The following is a 17,260-nucleotide window of genomic DNA, read 5'->3' as shown; positions in this document are numbered from 1 at the left end:
CCCAAACAAAATATTTTTATTTTCAATATTTTGTTGCGAATCCTTTGGAGGCAATCACTGCCTTAAGTCTGGAACCCATGGACATCACCAAACGCTGGGTTTCCTCCTTCTTAATGCTTTGCCAGGCCTTTACAGCCGCAGCCTCCAGGTCTTGCTTGTTTGTTTGTCTTTCCGTCTTGAGTCTGGATTTGAGCAAGTGAAATGCATGCTCAATTGGGTTAAGATCTGGTGATTGACTTGGCCATTGCAGAATGTTCCATTTTTTTGCACTCATGAACTCCTGGGTAGCTTTGGCTGTATGCTTGGGGTCATTGTCCATCTGTACTATGAAGCGCCGTCCGATCAACTTTGCGGCATTTGGCTGAATCTGGGCTGAAAGTATATCCCGGTACACTTCAGAATTCATCCGGCTACTCTTGTCTGCTGTTATGTCATCAATAAACACAAGTGACCCAGTGCCATTGAAAGCCATGCATGCCCATGCCATCACGTTGCCTCCACCATGTTTTACAGAGGATGTGGTGTGCCTTGGATCATGTGCCGTTCCCTTTCTTCTCCAAACTTTTTTCTTCCCATCATTCTGGTACAGGTTGATCTTTGTCTCATCTGTCCATAGAATACTTTTCCAGAACTGAGCTGGCTTTATGAGGTGTTTTTCAGCAAATTTAACTCTGGCCTGTCTATTTTTGGAATTGATGAATGGTTTGCATCTAGATGTGAACCCTTTGTATTTACTTTCATGGAGTCTTCTCTTTACTGTTGACTTAGAGACAGATACACCTACTTCACTGAGAGTGTTCTGGACTTCAGTTGATGTTGTGAACGGGTTCTTCTTCACCAAAGAAAGTATGCGGCGATCATCCACCACTGTTCTCATCCGTAGACGCCCAGGCCTTTTTGAGTTCCCAAGCTCACCAGTCAATTCCTTTTTTCTCAGAATGTACCCGACTGTTGATTTTGCTACTCCAAGCATGTCTGCTATCTCTCTGATGGATTTTTTCTTTTTTTTCAGCCTCAGGATGTTCTGCTTCACCTCAATTGAGAGTTCCTTAGACCGCATGTTGTTTGGTCACAGCAACAGCTTCCAAATGCAAAACCACACACCTGTAATCAACCCCAGACCTTTTAACTACTTCATTGATTACAGGTTAACGAGGGAGACGCCTTCAGAGTTAATTGCAGCCCTTAGAGTCCCTTGTCCAATTACTTTTGGTCCCTTTAAAAAGAGGAGGCTATGCATTACAGAGCTATGATTCCTAAACCCTTTCTCCGATTTGGATGTGAAAACTCTCATATTGCAGCTGGGAGTGTGCACTTTCAGCCCATATTATATATATAATTGTATTTCTGAACATGTTTTTGTAAACAGCTAAAATAACAAAACTTGTGTCACTGTCCAAATATTTCTGGACCTAACTGTATATATAAAGACAACGGAGTCCATGTACCGGGTGTACATTCTGCAATGGAATCTGGTTGTTAATCAGGTAACTTCTTCGTTCATTTGTAATTGGTTACTCAAGTATTCATTTGCTAACAATTCTATATAGAAAATAACAAACTGTGGAAAATAACAAACGAAAACACCTATACCTAACAGTTCTATGGCATCGTAAAACTACTGGCATTAACATTTGACTTAGTAGTAGATTGCCGGGTCCCGTAGCCACACTTCCTTGCGACTCCATGCTACTGACGCCGACACATACCCTTATTGAAACATCACATACTTGGTTACCTCTAGGGCATACCAGCCCCGCTCCCTGCAGTGCCGGATGTAGGTAACCATCTCCTCAGGTTGGAGGTTGCGCTCGGTGTGCCCCCAAGGTAGGTGCTGGGTCATGTCCCGCCGAGACACAAACACCCCAGCAGTGAGGCCCGCTTCTCGGATGAAACCCCATCCCTGCTCGGGGTAAAACCGATCCACAAGAACACGGCACCGTGGCCCCTTGATCCGGGAAGCCGCGCTCCTTACTTGCTCCTTTTCTGCTCTGTTAAGGGTGGCAAGTTCCCGTCGTTGCTGGTCTCGGGTTGCTATCTCGGCTTGTAACTGGTATTGGTGTTGTTCCCAGTAGGGGGCATCAGCATTCGGCTTCAGCTCCCTAACTGGCTCTGGCTTTAAGGGGACTCTTGCGGCCCCAACAGCCATCGGGATACCGCGTGGCAGTGGAACCGGTGGTGCACTAGGTTCCACTTCCGTGGCTGCAGACTGAAAAACCGACTGCTCCACATTCGGAGTTGCAGGGTCCGGGTGCTTCGCCTCTGAGGACGGGCCCAGTGATGCGGCCGGGTCTGGTCTTGTTTGGGTTCCAGACGACCGCTGTCATGACTGGAATGATGGTCGAGATCGGGACCTCTGTAACTGGAGCCTCATATAATAGTACTGCAGGTTCAGCTTCTGGGATTGGTGTAGGCAGCTCGGCGTCCGTCGAGGACGGGGTAGTTAACGGTGGAATGCTCACCGTGAGCGGGGGCGGTCCGGATCCCTCAGCCGCAGTGGCCGGATTAGGGTAATTGACAGGGACTGGGTATCCACTTACCCTCTCTTCTTGTGGGACTTCCATCTCACGGGCTCGCACCGCCATTGCCAGGCTCCTCATCTCTTCCCTCCAGTGGTTTAATATGAAGAGGAACTGCATCCGCATTCTCCTGCACAGTTGTTCCGTCTCTTCCTCTATGCATGTCGCGGTCCCGGGAACAGCACGTTCCGGTGACCACTCTTGCTCCGCCATCTTGCTTCTGCATTGTTCAGGAATGTTATGGCAGAGGCCTGGCGTCCCTGCTTCACTTCCGCTCTTGTTACATTCTGGCACGCCACCTCGGTTTTCACTTCACACTCTTTCGCGTGCTGTGGCTCTCTGGGAACTTCCGGTTCCAGCCTCACAAGCAAGACGAAGGGCAGGGCTTAGACTTTGCAACAAGTCGTCCTGTCCCTGTAGCTGAAAAATACCCCCATAGCATGATGCTGCCACCACCATGTTTCACTGTTGGGATTATATTGGGCAAGGGATGAGCAGTGCCTGGTTTTCTCCACACATACCACTCAGAATTATCACCAAAAAGTTCTATCTTTGTCTCATCAGACCAGAGAATCTAATTTCTCATAGTCTGGAAGTCCGTCATATGTTTTTTTTGCAAACTCTATGCGGGCTTTCAAATGTCTTAAACTGAGGAGAGGCTTCCGTAGGGGCACTCTGCCATAAGGGCCCAACTGGTGGAGGGCAGCAGTGATAGTTGACTTTGTAGAACTTTCTCCCATCTCCCTACTGCATCTCTGGAGCTCAGCCACAGTAATCTTGGGGTTCTTCTTTACCTCTCTCACCAAGGCTCTTCTCCCTTGATTTCTCAGTTTGGCTGGATGGCTGGGTCTAGGAAGAGTTCTGGTGGTCCTAAACTTCTTTCATTTAAATATTATTGAGGCCACTGACTGCAGAAATTATTTTGTAACCTTGGCCAGATCTGTACCTTGCCACAATTCTGTCTCTGAACTCCTTGGGCAGCTCCTTTGACCTCATGATTCTCATTTGGTCTGACATGCATTGTGAGCTGTGAGATCTTATATAGACAGGTGTGTGCCTTTCCAAATTAAGTCTTATCAGTTTAATTAAACACAGCTGGACTCCAATGAAGGAGTAGAACCATCTCAAGGATGATCGCAAGGAAATGGATAGCATGTGACTTAAATTTGAGTGTCTGAGTAAAGGATCTGAATACTTATGACCATGTGATATTTCAATTTTTCTTGTCTCTTGTTTTCATTTATGTTTTTTTCTGTCAGGATGGGGTGCAGAGTGTACATTAATCAGAAAAAAATGAACTTTTTTGAATTTACCAAATGGCTGCAATGAAACAAAGAGTGAAAAATTTAAAGGGGTCTCAATACTTTCCATACCCACTGTATATTAAGGTCACCATAGGATTATGAAATCTTTGCTTGATGTCAATAGCTAGAAAGAAATTCAACACCTCAGAGCAGACCTCAGAGTTTTACATACATCTTTCCAGGGCAGTCTTTCAAATATTTTTGCTTCTCATCAAATCTCCAAGAAAAATTCATCAAACTTTGCCAGTGTGATTTCATATGATTCTCTCATCTCTAACATTTGGAACTGTTGACAACTATGTTCCTGTAATCAATTTTTTTTTTCATTAATGGTAGTTTGTCAGCAGAAAATGGCTAGGCAATATCATGTACTTTTCCACCTATCTGTTTTCCATTTATCACCACACTCCTTCCTTGATTGACAGCTCTGCATTTACAGGTGCTACAGAAAGGTGGAAATCGAAGGAAAAGAAATAGATGGAAAAGTTCACTGAACTGTTTTGACTACTTCCTGGATGCACCAAGTGGCTTTTCTTTGCATTAAATGTAATTTTGTGCTGACAGACTGGCTTTAAAGGCTTTAAAAGATATCATTAGTGATGGACGAATGCACTGTAAAAGTCCGGATCCGCGCTGGTTCAAAAGAACCCGAGCACCGACCCCAAGCCCTGAGTTCTCAGGGAACTCCGGGTAATGATCTGGCTCAAAGAAAAAAGAAAGAAAATAAAGCAAGTGCTTTATACTTACTTGTCTCTGCCGGGCTGTAACTCTGCTTCCAGGCTGCTCACACTACTTCTGGGGCCGCTCAGTATCTTCATGCATATACACTGCTTCCCCCACCCACCGACAGTCCTGATGTCTCTGATTAGTTGCAGTCAGACAGCAATCCCAGCCTGTGTACATCATGTCTCAGTGCAATCAATTAAAGGCGCTGTGTGTGTGTCTAGATTGATGTAAAAATAAATAAATAAAAAAAGTGGTGTAGGGCCCCCCATATTATGATACCCAGCACAGATAAAGCATACGGCTACAGGCTGCAGCCCCCAGCCATGCGCTTATCTTGGCTGTGTTTCAAAATAAGAGGAACAGCATGCAGCTTTTTTTTTTTTTAAATTAAATAAATAATTTTAAAAAGCGGCTTTCGGTCCTAGCCAATTTTGATATCCAGTCATGATAAAGCAGACAGGAGCTTGTATTCTCAGGCTGGGGAGGCCCATGTTTATTGGGACCCCCAGCCTAAAAATAGTAGCCTGCAACCGCCCAGGGTTGTTGCATCCATTGGATACAGCAATCCTAAACTTTACCCGGCTCATCACGATTGCCCTGGTGTGGTAGCAATCGAGGTAATAAGGAGGTTAATCACAGCTCACAGCTGCCACAAGGCCCTATATTGGTAATGGGAGGCATCTATGAGGCCCCCTATTACTAATCTAAAAGTGAAAAGAAATAAACCCAAACACCAAAAAAATCCTTTATTTGAAATAAAATACAAAAAAACACCTTCTTTAACCCCTTTATTAACCCCCAAAACACCCACGTTTGACGTAATCCACACAAGATCCCATGATGATTCCAGCTCTGCTACATCTGAAGTGACAGTGCGTGGGCATTGCACATAACTGCCCACTGTGAGCTTCAGGCAGAGACTGAGCCACAGCGATGAGAAGTTTCATTACTCAGGTTATTTGTGGTCACAGGTGGAAGATCGTGGGAACCTCCAGCTGTGCCCGCAAATAATCTGAGTGACTTCCCAATGTGAGATCTAAGCAGCAGGAGGGAGGATAAAGACTGAAGAGCTAACAATCAGTCTAGATAGGTGGAGACTGTATTTAAAGTTTCAAAAGTGTTTTACAGCAATTTGAAATAAGTAAGCTTGACTCAGCGGCTTCAAAAGTTCTATTTAATATTGTATATGTGAAGCCCCTCCAGTGTTGTGTCGGTGCATTACCTTCAGGGACTCCACGCAGCTGGATCCTGTCACCGGTAGGAAATCTTCTATTTGTCGTGACGCCACTCTCAGAATTGCGGTCAGTGGGGACCGCCACTGCAGATTAAGGGATGCCTGGGGCTGATGGTGGGTGCAGTCGGTTGTCGTAGCCTCCTGAGAGTGAGGCAAGCCCCAGGGCCCTGTGTAGGTGTGTAGAACCACAAGGCGCAGAATAACTCCACACAAGCAGAATGTCTTTCAGGGGTTTTACTCACAGAAGGTGGCAGAGTGAGTAACCCGGGCGTAGCTGGGATGAACCAGGCTGGAACCAGGTGTCCTTCAGGCTGACTGATGAGGGTGACTACCGACTCGCCTTCCTTAGCCCTTTGCGTTTTGGGGTAACCCCGACTTTTAGTCCCTATGGGGGTCACCCAGGGAAGTTGCTGAAGCCTCTCTCCCCTTCGTTTTGTCCGTTTGCTTGTAGCCTGGACCAGGACACTCCGGCTGCTTGCCTCCTGTGAACTATGGGCCCTAACTGTGGCGACGTGGCTGCGGACTTTTTAGTGTGTTCTTGGGGGTGTAAAGTACCCCCTCAAGCAGGTTTGGCAAGGAAAGGTGGATCTATCCCTGCACTGGGACCTACTACCCGTTTGGGCCTGGTAACTCCCTAGCAGTCTCCTTACTTCCCACTCCGTTGCTCTCTCTTTAGCTGAAGATGGATTTCGGGTAGCACTACTAGGTGACCGTTCTCCCCCGTCGGTAGCCACTGCGCGGACGCTGTCAGACTGCAACAGCCCCAGGGGTCTGCTCCTGACGTCTGCTCCCCCTGAACTGCACACTGAACCGGCTCACTGCTCCTCCTCCTCTGTTCTTGCCTACGCCACCTAGCAACCAGGCTCTCCACCACACCCCTTGAGTGGAGATGGAGGCTTTTTACCCCCTCCACTATTCCAGTGGAGGTGAAGGCTTTGCCCCCTCCTGGGATCCCCAGGGGTCCTCCCAAAGGTACATGTGTGAGACCTGATCACTATGCGCCTGTGTAGTCACACCTCGGTCAGCCTTCTGGATTACCTGTTTGTACTGTCCCCAGCATGGGTGCAGTACTCAGTGGTGCCTGACCAGGTCAGGGGCGCCACATTCCCCCTTAGTTATCACCAGCACGTCCTCGGGCTGCAAGACAACATTTTAAAATGCATAAAACATTAAAACATGGTAAAACGTTTTAAAACCACCAGGTACCATACATCACCACCCTCCACCCACAAGTCCGTTAACCCACCCAAAACCCTCTCACGTTGGCCGCGCCTTCAGCCACTTCTGGCAGGATGTAGAGGCGGCTTTCATGGGCTGGTGGTTTCAGGGTATACCTGGCCTGGTGGAGCCGCGCCTTCAGCCTCTTCTGGCAGGATGTAGAGGCGGCCTCCACAGTTGGTGCTGACCAGGTACCCTCTTTGTGGTGGAGAGCCAGGCCCCATAAACAGGCATGCTCTCTGGTTGCAGGTAAGCCAAGGCCCCATCACAGACGTGCTCCCTGGTTGCAGGCGAGCCAGGCCCCTAAACAGGCTGGCCCTGGTGGTGGTACCCTCTGGTGTAACTATTTACACTGCGAGAGTTTGTGGCTATAGCCAGTTCATAGCCTTAAGGTTCATGGGTTTCTCACATTAGTTCATGTGGGCACATGCTTAAACTTATAAACGTTGCAAAAACTTCAAACTGGTCAAAACAGTAACTTGTTGTACTTCTGACTTTACTTTCCTCTACTCCTCCATACCAGGGCTTGGGCCTGTAGGGCTGCGGCACCTGTTGGTTTCTCGATCTCTCTCATCGTCCGTGGTGGTCTCATCAGTGGGTTCTTTGTCTGTTTCTTTTTCTTTAGGACATGGTGTAACATCTAGTGCATACCAGCCTCTTTCTCCTTGATGCATTGTAAACTCCACTGAGTCTCCCATCCGTAGGTTTCTTCCAGGATGTCCTCTGGGCAAATGGGCTCTCACGTCTCTTCTATTGACAAAGATGCCGACCTTCATACCAGGTGCAACTATAAAGCCGTATCCTGATTTTAGGCTGAAATCTTCTACTACTCCTCGACAAAGGGGTCCTCTGACCTGGGCTTTGGCCCTTCTCAGGAACCGTTTCTCCTCTAAGTCTCTGGCCGTTATTTCATCTTTCTGCTCTGGAGACTGTGGTGCAGGGGCGAACTTGGATCTGCTACGGCGCCGTGTCTTGCGGACTGGATTCTGCGAGGTACAGCTCACAAGCTCCCAGGTGAGGCTTTTGGGCAGATCTTCTTCAGCGGAGGGTACCGGGTCTTCCTCGTCCCAGCGGGAGTATGGCAACATCTCTGGCTCGGGGTATGAATCCACTGCTGATGGCTCCGGAGTCAGCTCCTCAGCCTTCTGGCCTCCCCTCCCCCTTAGTTCTTCTGAACACTCCTGTCGTGGCAGTGCTGGGGATGGACTTTCATCAGCTGGCCAGGGCGGTGGACTTTTTGGCGTGGATGTTGCAGGAGTCGCCTTGGGGGTATGCGGAGGGAGCAGATACCGGTCCACCATCTCCTGTGGGAACTTGGCCTCCAGGTCAGCCTTCAGTCTCCAGTATTCGGGGTCCGCACCTATCAGGGACTTCCTAGCAGGGACTTCCTTAGACTGGGGAGCGGTGTCTGCTCTGGCCTTGCAGGCCGGGGTAAACAGTGGTACATTCTTGTCTTGGCGGGCCGCGCCTGACATGGCGGCGGCCTGGTCTTGGCGGGCCGCGCCTGACATGGCGGCGGCCTGGTCTTGGCGGGCCGCGCCTGGCATGGCGGCGGCCTGGTCTTGGCGGGCCGCGCCTTGCATGGCGGCGGCCTGGATCAGCGTCGCTGTTGCAGCTGGCGTCTTAGCGGGCTTCGCTACTATGGCCGGTTCTCGACGGGCCGGGCTGGGCGTTGCTGCCGTGGTCTGGGCTTGGCGGGCCGGGCCTAGCATGGCGGCGGCCTGGGTCAGCGTCACACCTGCGGCGTGGATAAGGGTCGCGGCGGCAGCCGGATCTTTGCGGGCCGGACTGGGCGTTGCTGCAGGGACCGGGTCTCGGTGGGCCGAGCAGGGCATCGCTGCGGCGGCCTGGGCTTGGCGGGCTGCACCTGGCGTGGCTGCGGCCTGCTTCAGCGTCGCCGCGCCGGACGCCTCTTCAGGGACCGCGGGCATGGCAGCAGGGATCGGGGCACTCGCGCTGGCAGGGGCAACACTGGACTCACCCATCGTTGGCAGCATCGGGGTCTGAGTCGTCACCGCCCGGTCTGGCACTCGGCGCGCGGCTCTCCCCTCATAGGCCTGAACCGCCGCGGCCATTTCCAGAAACTCCGTACGTCCCTCTCTGATCTGCCTTCCGACCCTGGCCTCCAGTTGATCGCAGAACTCGGCAAGCTCCCGACACCACCAGGCAGTGGAGCCTGGCTCTGGGTCTCTGTGTTCAGACGCCATTTCCTCTAGCAGCAGGCTTCTGGCTCCCTTTCTGTCCCGACGTCTCTGAACGCTTCCGCTCTCTTCACTGGCGAGGTCAGAACTCTGCAGGGGATCTCTGGGTAGCCACACCTCTTCGTGGGCGGTAACTTCTCCCAGCGCGGGCTGCTGTTGTTTTTCAGCGCGCTTTTCATGGTGGCAATATGGCGGCGCTTCCAATTTTTCAAGCGGACCGCCCAGGCACATGGTCACCTGTCTGGACAGGTCTAGTCCTTATCCTGTTCGTGACGCCAGATGTGAAGCCCCTCCAGTGTTGTGTCGGTGCATTACCTTCAGGGACTCCACGCAGCTGGATCCTGTCACCGGTAGGAAATCTTCTATTTGTCGTGACGCCACTCTCAGAATTGCGGTCAGTGGGGACCGCCACTGCAGATTAAGGGATGCCTGGGGCTGATGGTGGGTGCAGTCGGTTGTCGTAGCCTCCTGAGAGTGAGGCAAGCCCCAGGGCCCTGTGTAGGTGTGTAGAACCACAAGGCGCAGAATAACTCCACACAAGCAGAATGTCTTTCAGGGGTTTTACTCACAGAAGGTGGCAGAGTGAGTAACCCGGGCGTAGCTGGGATGAACCAGGCTGGAACCAGGTGTCCTTCAGGCTGACTGATGAGGGTGACTACCGACTCGCCTTCCTTAGCCCTTTGCGTTTTGGGGTAACCCCGACTTTTAGTCCCTATGGGGGTCACCCAGGGAAGTTGCTGAAGCCTCTCTCCCCTTCGTTTTGTCCGTTTGCTTGTAGCCTGGACCAGGACACTCCGGCTGCTTGCCTCCTGTGAACTATGGGCCCTAACTGTGGCAACGTGGCTGCGGACTTTTTAGTGTGTTCTTGGGGGTGTAAAGTACCCCCTCAAGCAGGTTTGGCAAGGAAAGGTGGATCTATCCCTGCACTGGGACCTACTACCCGTTTGGGCCTGGTAACTCCCTAGCAGTCTCCTTACTTCCCACTCCGTTGCTCTCTCTTTAGCTGAAGATGGATTTCGGGTAGCACTACTAGGTGACCGTTCTCCCCCGTCGGTAGCCACTGCGCGGACGCTGTCAGACTGCAACAGCCCCAGGGGTCTGCTCCTGACGTCTGCTCCCCCTGAACTGCACACTGAACCGGCTCACTGCTCCTCCTCCTCTGTTCTTGCCTACGCCACCTAGCAACCAGGCTCTCCACCACACCCCTTGAGTGGAGATGGAGGCTTTTTACCCCCTCCACTATTCCAGTGGAGGTGAAGGCTTTGCCCCCTCCTGGGATCCCCAGGGGTCCTCCCAAAGGTACATGTGTGAGACCTGATCACTATGCGCCTGTGTAGTCACACCTCGGTCAGCCTTCTGGATTACCTGTTTGTACTGTCCCCAGCATGGGTGCAGTACTCAGTGGTGCCTGACCAGGTCAGGGGCGCCACATATACTGTCTGTATTATTCAATTTGGTGACAGGTTGCCTTTAAAGTGTTCACTTACTATAGGCAGTATGATGCGAATATTACTTCTTTACTTCTGCCTAGAATCCATTGTTGGTTATCACTAACTACTCACTAAGCCCTGGATAAATAAAAGCTGAATATTATTCCTTAAGTCTAGAGATAATCATGTACTAGAAACATATCCACTGATATTAACTTTTAAATACTATTTTATTCAGATTCTATACAAGTTTTTCAGTTTCTGGTAGATCTATGAAAAGTAACACAGCAATTGATGATGTACAAAGAGTGATACAGTAAGCTTGGTCTATAGTCTGAAACAAAGGCACATCTAAGATGTTCAGGGTTTGCCGAGGTCAAACAATTCAATGGAATAGTTTAATATTTTGATGGTACAGTTTATAAGATCTGAGAAACGGACTCCATTCAGTGTTGCTTAGTGACTGCACATAAGAAATAATAACAATTAGGAGCCACGAGAAAAATAAATTAAACACTATGAGTCACTATGGTGGCACATAAAGTTCCTGTAACGCCATTGTAGCATATCCATTGACTCAAAAGGACTTCCATAGATAGAATTAGTGCAAGCCACTTAATTAGCAGGTCCCAAGGACACTCTGATTTTCAGCCATTCACACTTTTACAGGAATAGCTCAAAATTGCAATGACTTTGAATATCCACCATCTACAGGTCATAATATCATTAAAAAAATGATAGAAAATCATGTGCATGAGGGACAAAGCAAAGAAGAAGCCAGTTCTGCGGGCATTTGAGGCCAAATAGAAAACTCTTCTGTGACTAAATTGATCAAAATCTGAAATTCTTTATGAAATCCATGGATTTTTTGTCCTGTGGACTCAAGAGGAGAGGGACCATCCAGCTTGTTATCAGCACACAGTAGAAAATCCTGCATCTCTGATTGGATGGGGCTGCATTAGTGCCTATGGCCCACGCAGCTTACACATTTTAGCATTATATAGAAGTTTTAGAATGACATATGCTCCCATCCAGACAATGTCTATTTCAGGGAAGGCCTTGCACATTTCAGAAAGACAATGATAAACCACATACTGCATCCATCACAACAGCATGGCTTTGCAGAAGAAAAATGTGGATGATGAACTGTCCAATTGCACTAAAGTCTTTCCACCCAGAGAAAACATTTGGCGCATTATGAAACTAAAAATCCATCTAAGAAGACTGAGGACTGCTGAGCTACAAGAATCTCTCATTAGACAAGAATGGGACAATATTTCTCTCTAAAAACACCAGCAATTGGTCTCCCCACGACCCAGACATTTACAGACTGTTCTTAAAAAAAGTGAGGATGCTACACAATGGTAGACATGGCCCTGTGTAAACATTTTTTCGAGATGTGTGGAGTGTGGCTGCTATCAAAATCTATATGAATTGTTTGTTTTCAAATTAAAAATGAACCAACTGTCACCTTCTAATCTGTGTTCTATGTTCTGAATAAAACATGGCTACAAGAGATTTTCAAATCATTGTTAGGGATGTGCGAACCTGAACGGTAAAGTTTGGGGTTTATACCGGACACTGGGTGTTTGGGTCTCGGACTCGAACATAGACTTTTTAAAAAAAATAAATAAATAATCAGTGCAAGTTCGGGTACTATTTGTATGCTAATAAGGTTTGTTTGAAAGCCAATCAACAATCTTTACTGCATGTGAAAGTTGCCTGTATGCCGCTGTGAACAATAAAGAAAGAAATAAAATTACGTGGGTTACCATCCCTTTTTGATAACCAGCGCAGGTAAAGCAGACAGCTGTGGGCTGCAAATCTCAACCTCAACTGTCTGCTTTACCTTGGCTGGTTATCAAAAATAGAGGCGATCTTTTTTTTTTTTACATAAATAGTTTAAAAAAATAGTGTGGGATCCTCCCTATTTTTGATAACCAGCCAAGATAAAGCTTGATTTTTGATGATTTTTTGTTCTGAAGAAGGAGAATAATCTCTGAAATGAGTAGATAAATAAAGATCACCATTTCTACCTATTCGGTCCTGTATTTTCTTCAACGGCAGTGCGGTGTTTAAAGGGAACCTGTCAGGTGCAATATGCACAGAGAACCACAGGCAGTTCTGGGTGCATATTGCTAATCCCTGCCTAACTGTCCCTGTATACACTAGCATAGATAAAGAGATCTTTAGAAAAAGTATTTCTAAAGATCGTTTCTTATATGCTAATGAGGCCCACAACTAGTCTCAAGGGCGTGAGTTCCCTTAGCTAGTCGGCCCACATAGCATGTTAGCACACCTCTGTGGGCGTAGTAATATGCTAATTAATGTGCAGCTTCGCTGCACATACCTCACTCTTCATACCGGCGTGCACTGCACATGATATGGAGTCCCATGGATTTCCGGTCATGTGCACTAAATTGATGTCGGGTGTAAGCTTCCCAGATTAAGTAAAGTATAGTGCGCATGACCGGAAGTCCCGGGGACTCCGGATCATGCACAGTGCGCATCTATCCTCCGCTGACTGCCATCAAGACAGAGGTATGTACGGCGAAGCTGCGCGTTCATTAGCATGTTAGTATGCCCACAGGGGTGTGCTTACATGCTAAGGGGGCCTACTAGCCAAGGGAACTCACACCGCACAGTTTGCGACTAGTCCCTGGCTTCATTAGCATAAAATAAACGATCTTTACAAATGCTTTTTCTAAAGATCTCTTTATCTATGCTAGTGTGCCGCCCCCGCGTCAGCAGCTGGACTGCTCGGATCCGGATCTGCAGTGGCTCGAGGGGCGTCTGGATCCGGGGGTCATGCGGCCACTCAAATAAAGGGGGTATTTACAGGGGATTGTGTATTTAAAGTTTGTGACGCCACCCGTGGTGTGTGGTAAGGTGGAGTATCACCGCTGTAGCTGGGAGTACTCGGGAGGCGATGGAGTGGGCAGCTAGATGTTTAACCCCTCCAACGGGTAGGGGGAATGCCCCAGGACTCGGTGATAGTGTTGGGGAGTGCCGTTGGGAGTGAAGGGGTCACTTTCGTACTCACTCAGTCCACACAGCTGACACTGACAACTTGATAAACCAAGGTTCTGGACACCGCTGCCGCTGAGGGGGAGCACATTTGGGTCCCGTTCCCGCTGGTGTTGCCTGATGATCTGTGACCTTTCCCTTGGCACTCAGTTCACTTGTCACTTGGTCCCTGTAGTGTAGAACTTGTCGAGTCCTGCTCCCCAGTGTGGCTAACTGAGGGAGCTTGCTCTCAGGGTTCACGCTTGGGATTTCCTGGACCATTTTAGTGGAAAGTCCTATCCCCCTCGTTATGCTAGTACCCCGATTCTGGAGTAGGTGGAGAGTGGATCTTGAAGGCTCCGTTTTCGTCAGGTCAATTGTCAGGTTGCCTGAAGCTACTTCCTGACCTAGGGTCCACGTACCCCGTCGTGTCCTGGTCCCGACTCGGTGATGGTACAAGGCTGCCAGCTGTCCTCCTCGACAATACCGTGCCCCTTGTCATGATCCCCTACAACCGGGGGTCCAGCTCCTATCAGGCCCAGACCACCGTCTGCTACCTAGTACTTACAAGGAGCCCAGCTCCTGACCTCTCACTTCCTGTCTCTGACTTACTCCTGACACTCCTGATTTCCCCTTAACCAACCCCCCAAGTGGGCAACTCTATTCCACTCAGACCATCTACTGGTGTGTCTGGTGGGTGTGGTGCAGAGTGTTCCTAGGATTTTAATTAGCTGCTGTTGGCAACACCATTGGTTGGGGAGCCGTAACCAAGGAGGGGGCGGATATTACACAGAAGGGCAGATTGCACAATACCTTGTGATGACCTGATAGGCCAGGGCGTCACACGCATGACCGGAAGTCCCGGGGACTCCGGATCATGTGCAGTGCGCATCTATCCTCCGCTGACTGCCATCAAGACTAAGGTATGTGCGGCGAAGCTGCACATTCATTAGCATGTTAGTATGCCCACAGGTGCGTGTTTATATGCTAAGGGGGCTGACTAGCCAAGGGAACTCACGCCTTTGTGACTAGTCCCTGGCTTCATTAGCATAAAATAAACGATCTTTAGAAATGCTTTTCGTAAAGATCCCTTTATCTATGCTAGTGTATACAGGGACGATTAGGCAGGGATTAGCAAAATGCACCTAGAACTGCTCGTGGTCCTGGTAGCATATTGCACCTGACAGGTTAACCCTTTGCTTGGTCTGCACCTATCATACATTGTTAGTATAGAACCTTGACTGAAATATTCCCATATTGTTCCTTTCTAATGATGATCCATGTAGTAGAGAAATTGTGAAGAAATGTACAAATGTCTATGTGAATACTCTGCATATTGCACATTGTATTCAGAGTAATCACCGTTGCATAGTGTTCATAATGGATTAGAAGGCTATAAACTGCGATCTTCACGTACTCATGGCTGCCCGGATTATTGCATATTAAATCATTATCAGTCCCTGGCCAAGAAGATTATTAATTCCAATGGGATATTGAGTAGATTGCACAACAAAGATGGGTTAAAACACCATGACAATGATTAGTCCAAACACAACATTTAAACCCCCATTTTGTATATTTACAGAGAGCGTGCGATAATAAACACATGAATACTTCAACGCTAATTGTCTTGACGCTCTGCCAGATTAGCAAGTTGGAGGCAGCTTTACAAATGACATTGGAGTGCTGGCACCGGCTCACAAATCTCTACTAGTAAATAACAAAGGCCAGAGGTTTCTACCATCCGCAGAATAATTGCTGCAGTCTTCTGCAGACTCATTCCAAAATCGTTCCAAATCAATTCTGTGTTGGAGTGAAAGTTCAGGAACTTAACTCATTCTCCATTTTTCTTGAGTCTGTCTTCTGTGTAGTGCCCGCTGTTGATTTCTTAAGGAGTTTAAGCTTGCCAAACAAGTGCCATAAACAACTGATTTGCCAATCTTCCTTTTTCTTTCTATGTATTTTTTTATCATTATTATATGCTCGTTCTTTTTACAGTAAGGAGACACCCTTTGTGGATGAGCAGAAGCGTTGAACATTCCCATTTATATATGCTCAATCCACAGGCAGCAGGTATCAGAAACTGGCTGTGTCATTTCATCCCTATATGTGTCATGCTGTGTTCGGCTTTGCACTTTCTGGGTGTCATGGTGGCGTCGGACTCTGTTCACACCGCAGAGTCTGACAAGCAGCCTGAGATCTGTTAGTTGTACAGCCTGTCACGGGCGTCGGCTGTATTTTGCTTCACTGCTCTCCAGTCCAGCAGGAGTTAATTCCTGCTGGCTTGTGAACGGTTGGTAGGAGCTCAGGTAGCTAATGACCATTCACAGCTGCCTTCACTCTTTATAAGGTTCTGGATCTGGTTGCCGAATATAGCTTCAGCGTTGCTCCTGTGTATCGGTCCTTATTGTTGTGATCCAGAGCTTGGTGATCTGTTGGTAATGTGGAAATATCCCCATTGTTAGTTTATTTACTTCCTGTGTTTATTTCCTCCTGGGTTTGTATTGTCTCTTCCTCGTGTCTGATTACAGTCTGAATGAGTTTTGGTTCTATCCCCTGTCTGTGTTATTTATGGGGTTTGCTTCTCCAATCCCAGCCCTCTCCTGGGGTGGGGTGAGAGGAAGTGCATGATCAGGATTTAAACAGGAGTTAGGAACATGCTGGGGGCCCAGACCTAGCTACCATCAAGCTTACCTCTGGGATAAGGAACAGCTTAGGGTCCCTGGTTTGAGGGTCAGCTTAGAAGTTCTTCTTCTGTCACCCTGATTCTCTGTGACAATATGTGTAAGTGAAATTCTGCAGTGTTTCAGAGAAAAACATACTTTAAAAGCCACTCTGTGATCAAGTCACATGGGTCACTAATCTAAAAGGCCAGTCCGTGGAGGTTTCCTCCTTCCCATTGCCAATAACGGACAGATCTCTCTCTATAAATGTGTGGCGCCCCTGCATGCAGGGAAAGACCTTTCACTCAAGGTCAGGGGGCGGGGAGAAGCTACCGGGGACCCACCAGTCTAACTACTTTACCCTGTGGCTTGGTCACCAGTGACTTCTAAATGATGTTTCTTTCTTAAACAACGCAGTGTTTTAGAGTCAAACATACCTGAAATAATGCAACCAGTGTCTGATACATGCTGTGCATATGTCATATTATAGGACAGGTGTAGTAAATTTCATCTCATATTTAGTAAAATATCTACAGAAATGATCAAAAAGGTTGCATGAAATCAGAAAAAAGGGTTTAGAGTGCCTATTATGTCCATAGGCTATGTCTGGCAACTCAAGTAAACCACATACTGCAAAACTAAAGACAGTATATGAACAAGAGTGCCTCTGTTTCTGACAAAAAAAAACCAAACTCGTTACTACAGTGGAACTTTGGATCAAGAGTAACTTGGTTTGAGAGCGTTCTGCAAGACAAAGTAACATGTTAAAAAGTTGTAACTTGATAAATGACCAAGATTTTGCAATACAAGCATAACGTAAGCTCTCCCCACCCCTCTACAGTACTGTTTCTCCTTCGCTGCACAGATAAGATAGAGTACTGTACTAGAAATACTCACCCCTTCTAGCGCATGCGCATAAGACATCAATCATAGCCTTTTCCTCCCTTCCGGATTCCAGC

This window comes from Anomaloglossus baeobatrachus, chromosome 6, assembly GCF_048569485.1.
Source record: "Anomaloglossus baeobatrachus isolate aAnoBae1 chromosome 6, aAnoBae1.hap1, whole genome shotgun sequence".
Lineage (NCBI taxonomy): Eukaryota > Metazoa > Chordata > Amphibia > Anura > Aromobatidae > Anomaloglossus > Anomaloglossus baeobatrachus.
This window is presented reverse-complemented; position numbering follows the sequence as displayed.